Source organism: Enhydra lutris, unplaced genomic scaffold (assembly GCF_002288905.1).
Source record: "Enhydra lutris kenyoni isolate GAN:26980312 unplaced genomic scaffold, ASM228890v2 scaffoldscaffold27, whole genome shotgun sequence".
NCBI lineage: Eukaryota > Metazoa > Chordata > Mammalia > Carnivora > Mustelidae > Enhydra > Enhydra lutris.
This window is the reverse complement of record NW_019154111.1, coordinates 10767678-10781385: the sequence shown is the minus strand read 5'-3', so window position 1 is coordinate 10781385 and position 13708 is coordinate 10767678.

The window sequence follows — 13708 nt, the reverse complement described above, 5'->3', positions numbered from 1 at the left end:
CTATCAAGGCAGGATCTGGGTCTTAATGTGCATGAACATTAAGCTAATTTCAATTAATCCCGCAAAGCAGAGGCAACCCCACTTCATCCCCTGTTCCATTGACTGTGGGGACTAACATCTACTCTCCTCTCGGTTAGCTCTACAGAATTCTGCTCTTGTGCCCAGTCTCACCCACCACTGAGATCTGGGCAGAGGGACTTGGGAAGAATTCTCCCTTTACATCACCACCCAACCACCATCAACGTATTTCCCATTCGCGCCACCCCTGGGCTCAAAACCGGGCACACAGCAGCACGGTGCCAGCACTCAAGGCAATAGGGACCAATGGGAAACTTCTCTTTGCAGGGAGACCATGTGACTAACTAAAGCAGATAGCCCTCTGCACTGGCGGCAGAGCATCCTGCTGCTGAGTCAGGGAGGGCTTGCCACCGCTGTCTGGACTCCTCTCCTCCCCTCCCTGATGCTGTCACTGAGGCCAGCTGATGAGCTCCTTCCGCTTGGTTGCGTCCCAACCATCTCTTGATGCGAAAGCGTTCAGAGGACAGATTGCACTGATGAGCGCATTTCAGAATCTGGTTTGTTTACTTCCCTCTGCTTCCTATTTCGTGCTGGCGGGTGGTCTTACACCACAGGCAATGCAGACAGCTTCTTCCTTTGGCTGCTCCCTCCTGTAGAGAGCACGAGGAAAACAAGACATTTCTCCTTAGTCACAGATTCTGCAGGGCCCTCGTAGTTCTGACTCCAGGACCAAGAACCCGAGATAGGATCTGCAGTCCTCTGAGTCAAAGGAGTGAAGCAGATGAGGACCAGGCTGGGTTTATAGGATGCCAAGGGTTTTGTACGCTCTGACGTCCCACGTTGAGCAAACCGCAGATCAAGCGGTTTGAAGCTCTTGAAGCTCTGGACGGATCCAGAAGTTAATGAAGGCTCATGAAACATTTCCTACAAGTGAGTGAAGGGCTGCAGGAACCCACCACAAAGCTCACTTCGCCTACGGAAATCCTGTGTGTTCACCAGCCTTGTCTATTCTGGACGGTTTGACTAAAAACACCTCAGCCGATAGGTAGCTTCCTTTCAACATGAGGACTAATGACCCACAGAACCCTGGTCTTTTTGGAGAGCAAGCAAACTCCCTGTTTTCTAAAGCCATGCAAGGATAAAACACCCAAGTCTTCCCTATCCTGAAGGGGGGGAGGCTAGAGATTAGTTTATTTGGCAGGTAAAATAGGATGGAGTGTACTGTATGGTTCCATTTCTGTGATGTTCTAGAACAGACTAAGCTGATGTGTGGCAGAAAAAAATCCATCGTGGTTGTTGCCCTGGGGAGCAGGAGTGATGGAATTGATGAACAAGAAGCATTAGAGAATTTTCTGGGGTGAAAGCAAAATTCTACCACGTATCGATGAGGATTTAATTTACAACAGATATATGCACTTAGCAAATGTACACTTAAGATTTGTGCATTTCACTGTATGTAAATTTTATCTCAAAATATATCTGTAACAAATCTAGAAGTCTAGTTAATGACACCCACCCTGAAGTATTTACAGAGAATTGTACTGAAGGGTGCAATGAACCAAAAATAAGATAACATAGAGAATTTATTCTATGGCTCCACATGGAAAATAAAATTTATAACACCAGGTTTTATATTTAAATCTTTCATCCACTTTGAGTTAATTTTTGTGAGTGGTCTAAGGTCTGGGTCCAGTTTCACTCTTCCACATGTGGTTATCTAGTTTTCCCATCACCCCTTTTTGAAGAGACTATCCTTTCTCCCTTGAGTGTTCTTGGCTCCTTTGTGTGCTGTTGGTGGGAATGTACGTTAGTTCAGCCACTATGGAAAACAGCATAGAGTTTCCTTAAAAAAGAAAAAAAAATGGAATTAGTATATGATCCAACAATTCCACTGCTGGATATCTATCCAAAGGAAATGAAACCAGGCTATCAAAGAGGTATCTGTATTCCCATGCTCATTGCAGCATTATTCACGATAGCCAAGATCCGCAGACAAGCAGAGGGTCCATCACTGAGTAGGTAAAGAAGATGTGGTGTGTATATATGCAGTGGAATATTATTCAGCCACGAGAAGGAAGGAAATCCTGGCAATTGTGACACCCAGATGGACCTTGTGGACATTATGCCAAGATAAGTCAGACAAAGAAAGACAAATACTATAGAATATCACTTATACATGGAATCTAAAAAAAGCTGAACTCACAGAGAGGAGGATGGTGGCTACCAGAGGCTGGGCATGTGGAGGAGTTGGGGATATGTTGTTGAAGGTATGAACTGGGAACTGGTAGCTAAACAAGTCCTGGAGATTTAATATGCAGCATGGTGATTAAGGTCAACAATACTGTGTTATGAACTTCAAAGTTGCTAAGAGATTTTCATTGTTCTCAGCACAGAAGAGAAATGATAATTACGTGAAGTATTAGAGAAGGCTAGCTAATGCTGTAGTGGTAGTCAGGTTGCAATATATCAATGTGTCAATATGTTGCACACCTTAAACTTACACATGATTATATGTCAATTATATTTTAAAAAGTAAAGATAAATTGTAAAATTGAAAAATATAAGATGGGGGGTGCCTGGCTGGTAGAGTTAGTGAAACATGTGACTCTTGATCTCAGGGTTCTGAGTTTGAGCCTCATGTTGGATGTTGAGATTATTTAAAAATAAAATCTTAAGAAAAAATAAGATGAGTTGATGGATTGGATAGAGGCTTGGATAGATGGACAGAAACATGATAATGCAAGTCTGGTAAAATGCTGATGGGTGAATTTAGTTACTGGCATATATTATGTTTGCTGTAAAAATGTATAATCTTTGCATTATGTGGGACTTTTTCATAAAAAATATTGGGACAAATTAAGATGGGGGAACTTGAGATAAAAGAGTAGTTCTTTTTTTTGTTGTTGTTCTTCATTTTGTATATTATAGCTAGAATTATTTTAAATTCACAATTATCTCAGCTTTACTGGATTCAGAAGGGTCAGATGCCACAATTTTATTTTAAAAGATTTAGGTACCAACAGTAGATACTAAAGGCAAAACTGCTTCTTTATCTCATTAAGGGATAATGGTACCCACAACCAAAATGAATTCTAAGGTCCCATATGGCTCATTTACTGCGACCTCAAAGTCAGAGAAATCAGGGAAATGATTAGCAAGTCAGCATTGCAGTTTGTAGGAGCATGGAAGGTTTGGAAAAGGATGCTTAATGTGACATTATATGTGACCACCAAATCAAGATACCAAAAAAGAAAAGGAAGGTAGGAGGGAAGGTAGAAAAGAAGGAAGGGAGGGAGGGAAGGAGGAGGAAGGAAAGGAAATGAAAAGAAAGGGAGGAAAAGGGGAGGGGAGGGGAGGGGAGGGGAGGGAAGCGAAGAAGAAAGGAAGAAGATAAAAAAGAAAAGAAAAGGAAAAGACAAGGAAAAGAAATCCCTTACAAAGCTGAGACATTCATCTTTATCCCAACACCAGTAAAATGACTTTCCTAAGAAACTGGAGTCATTTTTGAGCAGTGAGAGAAAGTCAATGCGCAATCAGTTTAGATCCACTCAGGGTAACCACTCTGGCCCTCTGGCTAATACTCGACCTGCCTACCTCCCTTTTCAGGGTGACTCCAGCGGCTGAGTTGTCAGGGAGAAGTTGTGCTCTTTGCCTTTGCTTTGAGTCTAGAATAAAGTTATAATTTCAGGTGCAGTCGAATTTTTTACCTTAGGTTCAAAACGAGTCTTTTTGTTTGTTTGTTTTTTCAAAATGAGTCTTGATATGTAACCAGAATAAATCTGGTGAACCTCATAGTTAAGTCTTTGCATAGAATTGCATTTAAATAGGTGTGGATAAGCATTAGCCACATGACAGTTTATTTATTTATTTTATTTAACTTCAGTTAATTAACATATATTATTAGTTTCAGAGGTAGAGATCAGTGATTCATCAGTCTTATGTAATACCCAGTGCTCATTACATCATGTGCCTTCCTTAATGTCCATCACCCAGTTACCCCTTTCCCCCCAACTTCCTCCCCTCCACCAACCGTCAGTTTGTTTCCTGTGATTAAGAGTCTCTTACGGTTTGTCTCCCTCTCTGATTTCATCTTGTTTTATTTTTTCCTCTTTCCTTATGATCCTGTGTTTTGTTTCTTAAATTCCACATATGAGTGAGATCATATGATAATTGTCTTTTTCTGATTGGCTGATTTTGCTTAGCATAATACCCTCTAATTCCATTCACATCATTGCAAATAGCAAAATTTCATTTTTTTGATGGCTGAGTAGTATTCCTCTGTGTGTGTGTGTGTGTGTGTGTGTACACACATCTTCTTTATTCATTCATCTATTGATCGACATCTGGGCTCTTTCCATGGTTTGGCTATCGTGGACATTGCTGCTATAAACATTGGGGTGCACGTGCCCCTTTGGATCACTGCATTTGTATCTTTGGGGTAAATACCCAGTAGTGCAACTGTGGGTTGTAGGGTAGTTTTATTTTCAACTTTTTAAGGAACTTCCATACTGTTTTCCAGAGTGGCTGCACCAGCTTGCACTCCCACCAACAGTGTAAGAGGGTTCCTTTTTCTCCAAATCCTTACAAACATCTGTCATTTCCTGACTTGTTGATTTTAGATATTCTGACTGGTGTGAGGTAGTATCTCATTGTGGTTTTGATTTGTATTTCCCTGATGCTGAGTGATGTTGAGCATTTTTTCATGTGTCTTTTGGCCATTTGTATGTCCTCTTTGTAGAAATGTCTGTTTATGCCTTCTGCCCATTTTGTGATTGGATTATTTGTTTTTTGGGGTGTTGAGATTGATATGTTCTTTATAGATATTGGATACTAGTCCTTTATCTGATAAGACATTTGCAAATGTCTTCTCCCATTCTGTCAGTTATTTTTTCAGTTTTTTTGGACTGTTTCCTTTGCTGTGCAAAAGCTTTTTTTTTTTAATTTTTTAAAAAAATTTTTAAAGATTTTGTTTATTTTTTTGACAGAGATCACAAGTAGAGAGGTGGAGAGAGATAGGTGGGGGAAAAGCAGGCTCCCCACTGAGCAGAGAGCCCCACGTGGGGCTCAATCCCAGGACCCTGAGATCATGACCTGAGCCAAAGGCAGCGGCTTAAACCACTGAGCCACCCAGGTGCCCCAATGTGCAAAAGCTTTTGATCTTGATGAAGTCCCAGTCCCATTTTTGCCTTTGTTTCCCTTGCCTTTGGAGACATGTCTAGCAAAAAGTTGCTGTGGCCGAAGTCACAGAGATTACTGCCTGTGTTCTCCTTTAGGATTTTGATGGATTCCTATCTTACATTGAGGTCTTTCATCCATTTTGAGTCTGTTTTTGTGTATGGTGTAAGGAAATGGTCCAGTTTCATTCTTCTGCATGTGGCTCTCCCAATTTCCCAACACCATTTGTTGAAGAGACTTTTTTTCCATTGGTTATTCTTTCCTGCTTTGTCAAAAATTAGTTGGCCATAGAGTTGAGGGTCCATTTCTGGGTTCTCTATTCTGTTCCACTGATCTATGTGTCTGTTTTTGTGCCAGTACCCTACTGTCTTGATGATTACAGCTTTGTAATAGAGTTTGAAGTCTGGAATTCTGATGCCACCAGCTTTGGTTTTCTATTTCAACATTCCTTTGGCTGTTTAGGGTCTTTTCTGATTTTGCCCAAATTTTAGGATTATTTGTTCCAATACTGTGAAAGAAAGTTGATGGTATTTTGATAGGGATTGCATTGAATGTGTAGATTGCTCTTGGTAGCATTGACATTTTAACAATATTTGTTATTCAATCCATGAGCATGTAACATTTTTCCATTTCTTTTTGTCTTCCTCAATTTTTTCATGAGTGTTCTAGAGTTTCTGAGTACAGATCCTTTGCTTCCTTGATTAGGCTTATTCCTAGGTATCTTATGGGTTTTGGTGCAATTGTAAATGGGATTAATTCCTTAATTTCTCTCTTCTCTCTCATTGTTAGTGTGTAGAAATGCAACTGATTCCTGTGCATCGATTTTATATCCTGCCACTGCTGAATTCCTGTATGAGTTCTAGCAATTTTGTGGGTAGTCTTTGGCTTTTCCACATAAAGTATCATGTCATCTGCAAAGAGTGAGAGTCTGATTTCTTCTTTGCTGATTTGGATACCTTTTATTTCTTTTTGTTGCTTGATTGCTGAGGCAAGGACTTCTAGTACTATGTTCAACAACAGTGGTGATAGTGGACATCTCTGCCATGTTTCTGACCGATATCATGTATCATTTCCCATTGAGAATGATATTCACTGTGAGGTTTTCATACATGGCTTTTACGATATTGAGGTATGTTTCCTCTATCCCTACTGTGAAGAGTTTTAATCAGGAAAGGATGCCGTACTTTGTTAAATGCTTTTTCTGTATCTGTTGAGAATATCATATGGTTCTTGTCCTTATGTTAATGTAGTATATCACATTGATTTATTTCCTTGCAGCCCAGGAATAAGTCATGGTGAATAATCCTCTTAATGAACTGTTGGATCCTGTTGGCTAGTACCTTGGTGAGAATTTTTGCGTCCATGTTCATCAGGGATATTGGTCTGTGATTCTTTTTGGTGGGGTCTTTGTCTGGTTTTGGGATCAAGGTAATGCTGGCCTCATAGAAGTTTGGAAGTTTTCCTTCCATTTCTGTTTTTTGAAACAGCTTCAGAAGAATAGGTATTACTTTTTTAAATGTTTGGTAGAATTGCCCTGGGAAGCATCTGGCCCTGGGCTCTTGTTTGTTGGGAGATTTTTGATTACTGCCTCAATTTCCTTGCTGGTTATGGGTCTGTTCAGTTTTCTATTTCTTCCTGTTTAGTTTTCGCAGTTTATACTTCTCTAGGAATGCATCCATTTCTTCCAGGTTGCCTAATTTGTTGGCATATAGTTGTTCATAATATGTTCTTATAATTGCTTTTATTTCTTCAGTGTTGGTTGTGATCTCTCCTCTTTCATTCATGATTTTATTTATGTTGGTTTTTTCTCTTTTTGATAAGTCTGGCTAAGGGTTTATTAACTTTATTAATTCTTTCAAAGAACCAGCTCCTGGTTTCATTGATCTGCTCTTCTTTGGTTTCTATTTCATTGATTTCTACTCTAATCTTTATTAATTCTCTTTTACTTCTGGGTTTAGGCTTTCTTTGCTGTTCTTTCTCAAGCTCCTTTAGCTGTAAGGTTAGGTTGTGTATTTGAGACCTTTCTTGTTTCTTGAGAAAGACTTGTATTGCTGTATGCATCCCTCTTAGGACTGTCTTTGCAGCATCCCAAAGGTTTTCAAGAGTTGTGTTTTCATTTTCATTTGTTTCCATGAATTTTCTAATTCTTTAATTTCCTGGTTGACCCATTCATTCTTTGGTAGGGTGCTCTTTAGCCTCCATGTATTTGAGTTCTTTCCAAATTTCCTCTTGCAATTGAGTTCTAACTTCAGAGCATTGTGGTCTGAAAATATGCAGGGAAGGATCCCAGTCTTTTGGTACCAACTGAGACCTGATCTGTGACCCAGTATGTGATCTGTTCTAGAGAATGTTCCATGTGCACTGGAGAAGAATGTGTATTCTGTTGCTTTAGGATGGAATACTCTGAATATATCTCTGAAGTCCATCTGATCCAGTGCGTCATTCAAAGCTCTTGTTTCCTTGTTAATCTTCTGCTTAGATGATCTGTCCATTGCAGTGAGTGGGGTGTTAAATTCCCCTACTACTACTGTATTATTCTTGATGTGTTTCTTTAATTTTGTTATTAATTGGTTTATATAATTTGGTACTCCAATGTTAGGGACATGAATATTTACAATTTTTAGATCTTGTTGGATAGACCCTTTAAATGTGATATAGTGTCCTTCCTCATGTCTTATTATAGTCTTTGGTTTAAAATCTAATTTGTCTCATGTAAGGATTGCCACCCCAGCTTTCTTTTGATGTCCATTAGCATGATAAATGGTTCTCCACCCCTTCACTTTAAATCTAGATGTGTCTTTCAGTCTAAAATGCATCTCTTGCAGACAGCATATTGGTGGGTCTTGCTTTTTTATTCAGTCTGATATGTGTGTCTCTTGATTGGGGCATTTAGCCCATTTACATTTAGAGTAACTATTGAAAAATGTGAATTTAGTGCCATTGTATTATCTTTAAAGTCACTGTGCATATTGTCTCGGTTCCTTTCTGGTCTGTGTTACTTTTGGGCTCTCTCTTCACTTAAAGGAATTTATATTTGTAGAGTTACAGGTATTCTTTTCTTAGATCTCCATTTGAGTTTGCAGGTGTTCAGAATGATCTGATATCTATCTAGCTGAATTCCTGGGACCAGACAAAACTAAGTTTTCCTATTCTTCTGCCATCTTGGACTATCCTTCCCCAAATGGCAGTTTAGAATGCATCCCAAACTTTGCTTGCGTCTCTTGAAGAACATTAAAGAGAATACAAGCCCATACTCCTAGTATGAGAGGTCTTCTTGTCTACCCCTTCTCTTCTGTCTGTACCTCCCCAGAGCCTAGATGTTAGTCTTCCAAATCCTCTCTTAAGCCACACATCTTTTGACTTTTCACACTCTCCAGCTTTCTTCATCTTTTTAAGTTTTTTGTTAGGTACATGATCTTAGCCTTTCTGACCAAACCCTCCTGTTTCTCTGAGCCTCTTTGTTTCTACCTACCCTTTCTCCTGATTACTTCAGAAGACCCGAGAATCTTGTTTGGAATTTCTCAGCTTATGGGTGTCGTGCAAGGGCTGGGACATAAGAAAAGACAGGTCTAGATGGCCAGAAGATTGAGGGGCAAGAGAGAGATGGTAAACTAATATGTAAATAAATGATATTCCCATGGTAGGTGTGACTTGCCTCCTGCAGAATTTGCACAAGCTAAACATTCAGTACAGTTCCTTCTTTCCAGTCCTGTCTTTGCCTGTACTGGTTTGAAGGTGAATCTCTCACAGAACGTATTAACTGTTTAGTTTCCAGAGATCTTTTTGTTAGTGGTTTCCCTGGGACTGTACCAGCAGAGCTCCAGAAGCCAAGATGGAATGACACAAGCAATCAGGGTCCTCTCCTCCTTTTTCTAAGAAATACAAATTAGAAGTTTGGAAGTGGCCTTAAGAGAAAAACATCTCTCCCTACCAGCTGTGAGCTGGTAGTGAGAGTGAGAGCAAAAACTGTTGCAAAAAAGGGAAGAATTGATTTAGCTGTCAAATAGTGAGCAAGATAAAAAGCTAGTGGTTCGTGAGTCCAACATTCTTTTGATTAGGGCTGAAATTCCCTCTGTGGGAATTTCCCCTGATTCCCAGACTCAACATTCAGCATCTTATAGCTGATGGAATCGGAAGGGAGTAGGTGGTTGGGTGATGGGCCAGACCTCTTCTTGCTTGTTCTGTGAGTCAGGCTGTGGACCTTAGTCTGAATAAGTTTTTAATCTTCAAATGAAAGCCCTTAGCAGCCTGGAAAAAACAAGGCATTGAACAGGAGGCATCATAGCCCTGCATTAATTTTATTGTATTTCTTTCTTATTTTCCTTTTGGTGCCAATCTCCAATCATGATTTACAATTCAGAGCCATTTTCCTTTTCTTACAGAAGGGATGGTTCATAGCTAGTTGCTGCAGTGAGGTGGTTTGGTGCTGGAGAGGCCAAGATAGTAAGGGTGGCAAAAATCCTCCTGCCCATGGATCACTCCTAAATGGGGGATCCTGAGTCTACGGGAGGGCAAAGCACCCGAACCGCTATGATTTATGTTAAGAAGACTATCCAAGCTGGCAAGGTTGGCAACACCAAAGCAGACTGCAGGTGTACTTAAAAAAATACAAAGGCATTGAGAATGACGGATCGGGCTAACTCAGAGCCATCCATAGGCCCAGTCTGAGGTGGCACCATTTTGGATCAGATAGGTGAGAAAAGAAAATTTTTTGCTGGGTGGGGCAGACCCGGAGGACCTGGAGTCCAGGCAGAGAGGATTTCTCTTCCTCTGGAAAGAGAAGACATTCCAGAGAGAGGTTCACTATGGCAGAGGGAAGTAGAAAAGGTAAATTAGGAAGGGAAAACTGGAAATGGCAGTAAAATCCAATTTATATGGTAATCCATGCTAAGCTAATGTGGGTATGAGCTTTGGCTGGGCCTGCTGATTTATTAGTTTACAGCCTATGTCCTGACAGCCTCACACCTGCCCTCAGAGGATGTACTACCATCCAGAGGGCCTACAGCCAGGCTTGGGAACACCCCAGGAGAGGGCTTGGAAGGGTATTGAGTCTTTGGAGCAGAAAATCCTGGCTGCATGAGTGGAAGGACTGGAAAAATATGTGAAGCTGCAGAGGGGGCTCCTGGGTCTAATTTCCAGGAGTCTGCCCACCTGTGTCCCATCTTTACTAACAGGGCCCCCCTCTCTCTCTGGCCTCCCTGCCGGGGTCTATGAGTCAAGTAGGTAGGCACCCCATTCCCCAGCTACTGGGTGTCCCAGAGCTCACCAGAACCTCCTGGGTCCTACCGCTGGGAGCCAGTGGGAGCTGGCTTTTTGAGCAAGTTTTCTGTTTTTTTTTTTTCTTTTTTTTTCTTTATATCAAGGCCCTTTGATTTTAGTAACCTGTTTCTCAGTGTCTTCCAGAGGACGCCAGTTCTCTTTCAAGGTGCCTGACCCTGTCCTCTCCCTCTTTGTGTGCCCTCTGCAGGGGCTGCGGCCTCTTTCGATCACTCCTCCTCTGGACTCACAGCTCCTCCTATCAATTGGATAGGAGGAGCTGTGAGTCCAGAGGAGACCCTTGGGCCCTCATCTGTGGTCCACCTCCCTGGGCAGGGCAACCCCAGCCTGCCTCCCTGGCTTTCCTGGAGCAGGTCCATCCCTCCACCTCCAGGGAGGGTTGCCCTGGGAGACAGAGGAGGGGGAGCGAACAGCCACCAGACACAGTGGTACTCACAGAGGTTGGTGGAGCTTGGCTCTTCAATATTTATAAGCACTAACTCTAATGGAAGCAGGGGAGGGAACATTAGCGACAATTTTCTTCTTTGTCTTTAGTGCTTTTTTTCTCCCTGAAAACAAGGGGACACAAGAAGGAAAAAAAGGAGCAGTGAAAACTGTTTATGCCACTTAGCTGCAGGCAAGTGAGAAGAAGCGGGCTGAGGTGCCATCAGATGGCTGAGAGGAGCTGGGGTGGGGAGGGGCATCTCAGACATTCACAGTAGGGCTCTGCTGACGTTCCCTCCTCCTGCCACCACCTCCAGGATGACGGCCTGCGTGCCACTGTTTTTCAGGCTGCTGCAGAATATAGGTGACAGGGCATGATGTGAAAATAGGAGGGAGGAAAGCTCTGGGAGGCATCACTGGGGCCAACAGGGAACTGGAAGTTCTTCTACCTGGCCTGCCCCACCTGTTGACCTTGTGCAAGTTCTTGACTTCTCCCAGGTGTCGGGGCTTGAGTATACATAGGTGGGCAGGGGATAGGTGCTCTGAACTCTGGGGTGACTGCTGATTTTCTCCAGTGTGGCTTAATCACCTTCCTCTCTCCTGTTTGCAACTTCTCCACCCTCCAAGGTTGCAGCTCACATCGCAGCGCCTCCAAAAAGCCTTTGCTTTCTGCTTGATCCATAGAGTTCCTATGACATACTCATACTCACAGAGTTCCTATGACATACTCATACTCACAGAGTTCCTATGACATACTCATACTCACAGAGTTCCTATGACATACTTATACTCATAGAGTTCCTATGACAATGACACTTTCACTGCCCATTTAGCAATTTGTCATGGACCGTCTTGTAGCATTTCTTTCTGCCATCATCAGTGCATGCTTAACTCATCGGTTTGACTCTAACCCTGTTTATGGTCAGTTAAGTTTTACTGGGAGCTCAGAAGGGTAAGGACTGGCCATCTGTGGTCTAGAATTCTGCTTTGTGCCCAAAGCAGTGAAGCTCTTATATTTAGCGTGAAGGCCCAGGAAATGCTGAGTCTTTCTGTGGTGTAGCCTCCTCATCAAACTCTCCTTCCTCCCTGTGGAGTTGCCAGGAATTAGAGTTGGGAGCAAGATTGCCTTTTGTGGCTGCCTCAGAGGGGTTGGCTAGGAGACTGCCCTGGGCCGGCAGTGGGGCAGGGCTGGCCTGAACGAGCCCATACCTTGTGCACCTCTTGCACCGGCTCCTGTGGGCCCACACTTCCCGGTGGCAAGGACCGGGTGGCTGCCTCTCCCACTGCCCCTGCCCATGTACTTGTTTTCTTGGTTCCAGAGGCAGAGTTAACCTCTCAATGAAATTGTGTGGGAACAGAGTCTACTCTATACAATAATTTTATTAAAAAAGAAGAAAAGAAAACTGCAGGCAATTCCAAGGTTTTAGAGCATGTTGTAAACTAGTGAGCTCCCCAGCCCCATGGTGGGAGATCCACGGGAACAGTCAAGCAGGCTCAGGTCTGGGTCCTCCTGGAAGGAGGACCACCAGGCCCTACTAGCCAAGTCCAGGCTGATCTCCTGAGAAGCAACAGGGAGCTCGTAATCTGGAACCCAGACCTGGGAGAGCTGAGCGATGAGTGCTGTGACACGGGGCAGCTTCTCCACCTTTCCTTCCTGCTTTTGTTGATCTACTTTTCATTCAGTGCCATCTTTCTCTCCTTTGAGAAGATACCATCCCCCCTTCTCTGCCCTAGATCCTGCTTCTGGGGCTCTCCGATGTGTAGCCAAACAAGTTCTGGAACTTCACACCCCCATTTATTGAGTTCAAGCCTGTGTCTCCTGCACACATCCAACTGCATTGGTGCCTCACAAGGGCATGTGGAGTGTCTCTGGGAAGGAAGGAGACACACAGGGCCACTGTCTGCCCTTTGGGAAGGGAGCTGATGGCCAGGGAGCATGCATGGGGTGGAGGCCCTTTTGTACTTCTTGACTTGAGTGTCATGTACATGTCTTGCCTGTGAACAGCAGTAACACTGATTAATAATCTATTCTGTCACCTCCAAAGTGTGGCAAAGGTCAGGGGGAGAAGGGAGGTGGAGTCCTATCTCAGTCTCCTCTTGGGTCATCCTCCAGCTCCCCCACGGCCCTGCGCCAGCTCATTCCTATGGGCTTACCAGACTCATACGAAGCAAGGTCATTCCTACCTTAGCTGTGCAGTCGGAGCTTCTGGTTTCCCTTTGCTGAGCGAGCCTCTGAGCGCAAGCAGGCAGCATCACATTTGTGAAAATGTGAAAATCAATAGCTGTAACATCATGGCCCCAAATTATCTGAGAAGGAGAGCAAGATGGAAAGAAAACCCCATCACCTTGCTCTGTCTCTCACTCTTGCTCCCATCTTTGTTCAGAGCCCTGGCTGTGTGTGTCTGGTGCTAGTACTGGCTTGGGGAGTCTGGGGGAACTCCCAGGGAGGTCAGGAGCTAAGTCTTTTCTGATTAACTCTGCATGGCTCTGAAACTGCCTTGCTCAGACTAAGTGCTCTTTGATGAGGATATCAAAACCCAACTCCTGGGGCTCCTGGGTTGCTCAATCAGTTATACATCTGACTCTTGGTTTCGGCTCAGGTCATGATCTCGTGGGTCCTGGGATTGAGCCCTGCGTTGTGCTCCCTGCTGAGTGGGGAGTCTGCTTGAAGCTTCTCTCCCTCTGCCCCTCCCCTAACTCACATTCTCACTCTCTCAAATAAATAAATCATAAAAAAGAAAACCAAAACCCGAAAACCTCAACTCCTGTGGGGGGGCTGCCCTTGGTTGGAAGGAATCCATAAAGCAGACACCAG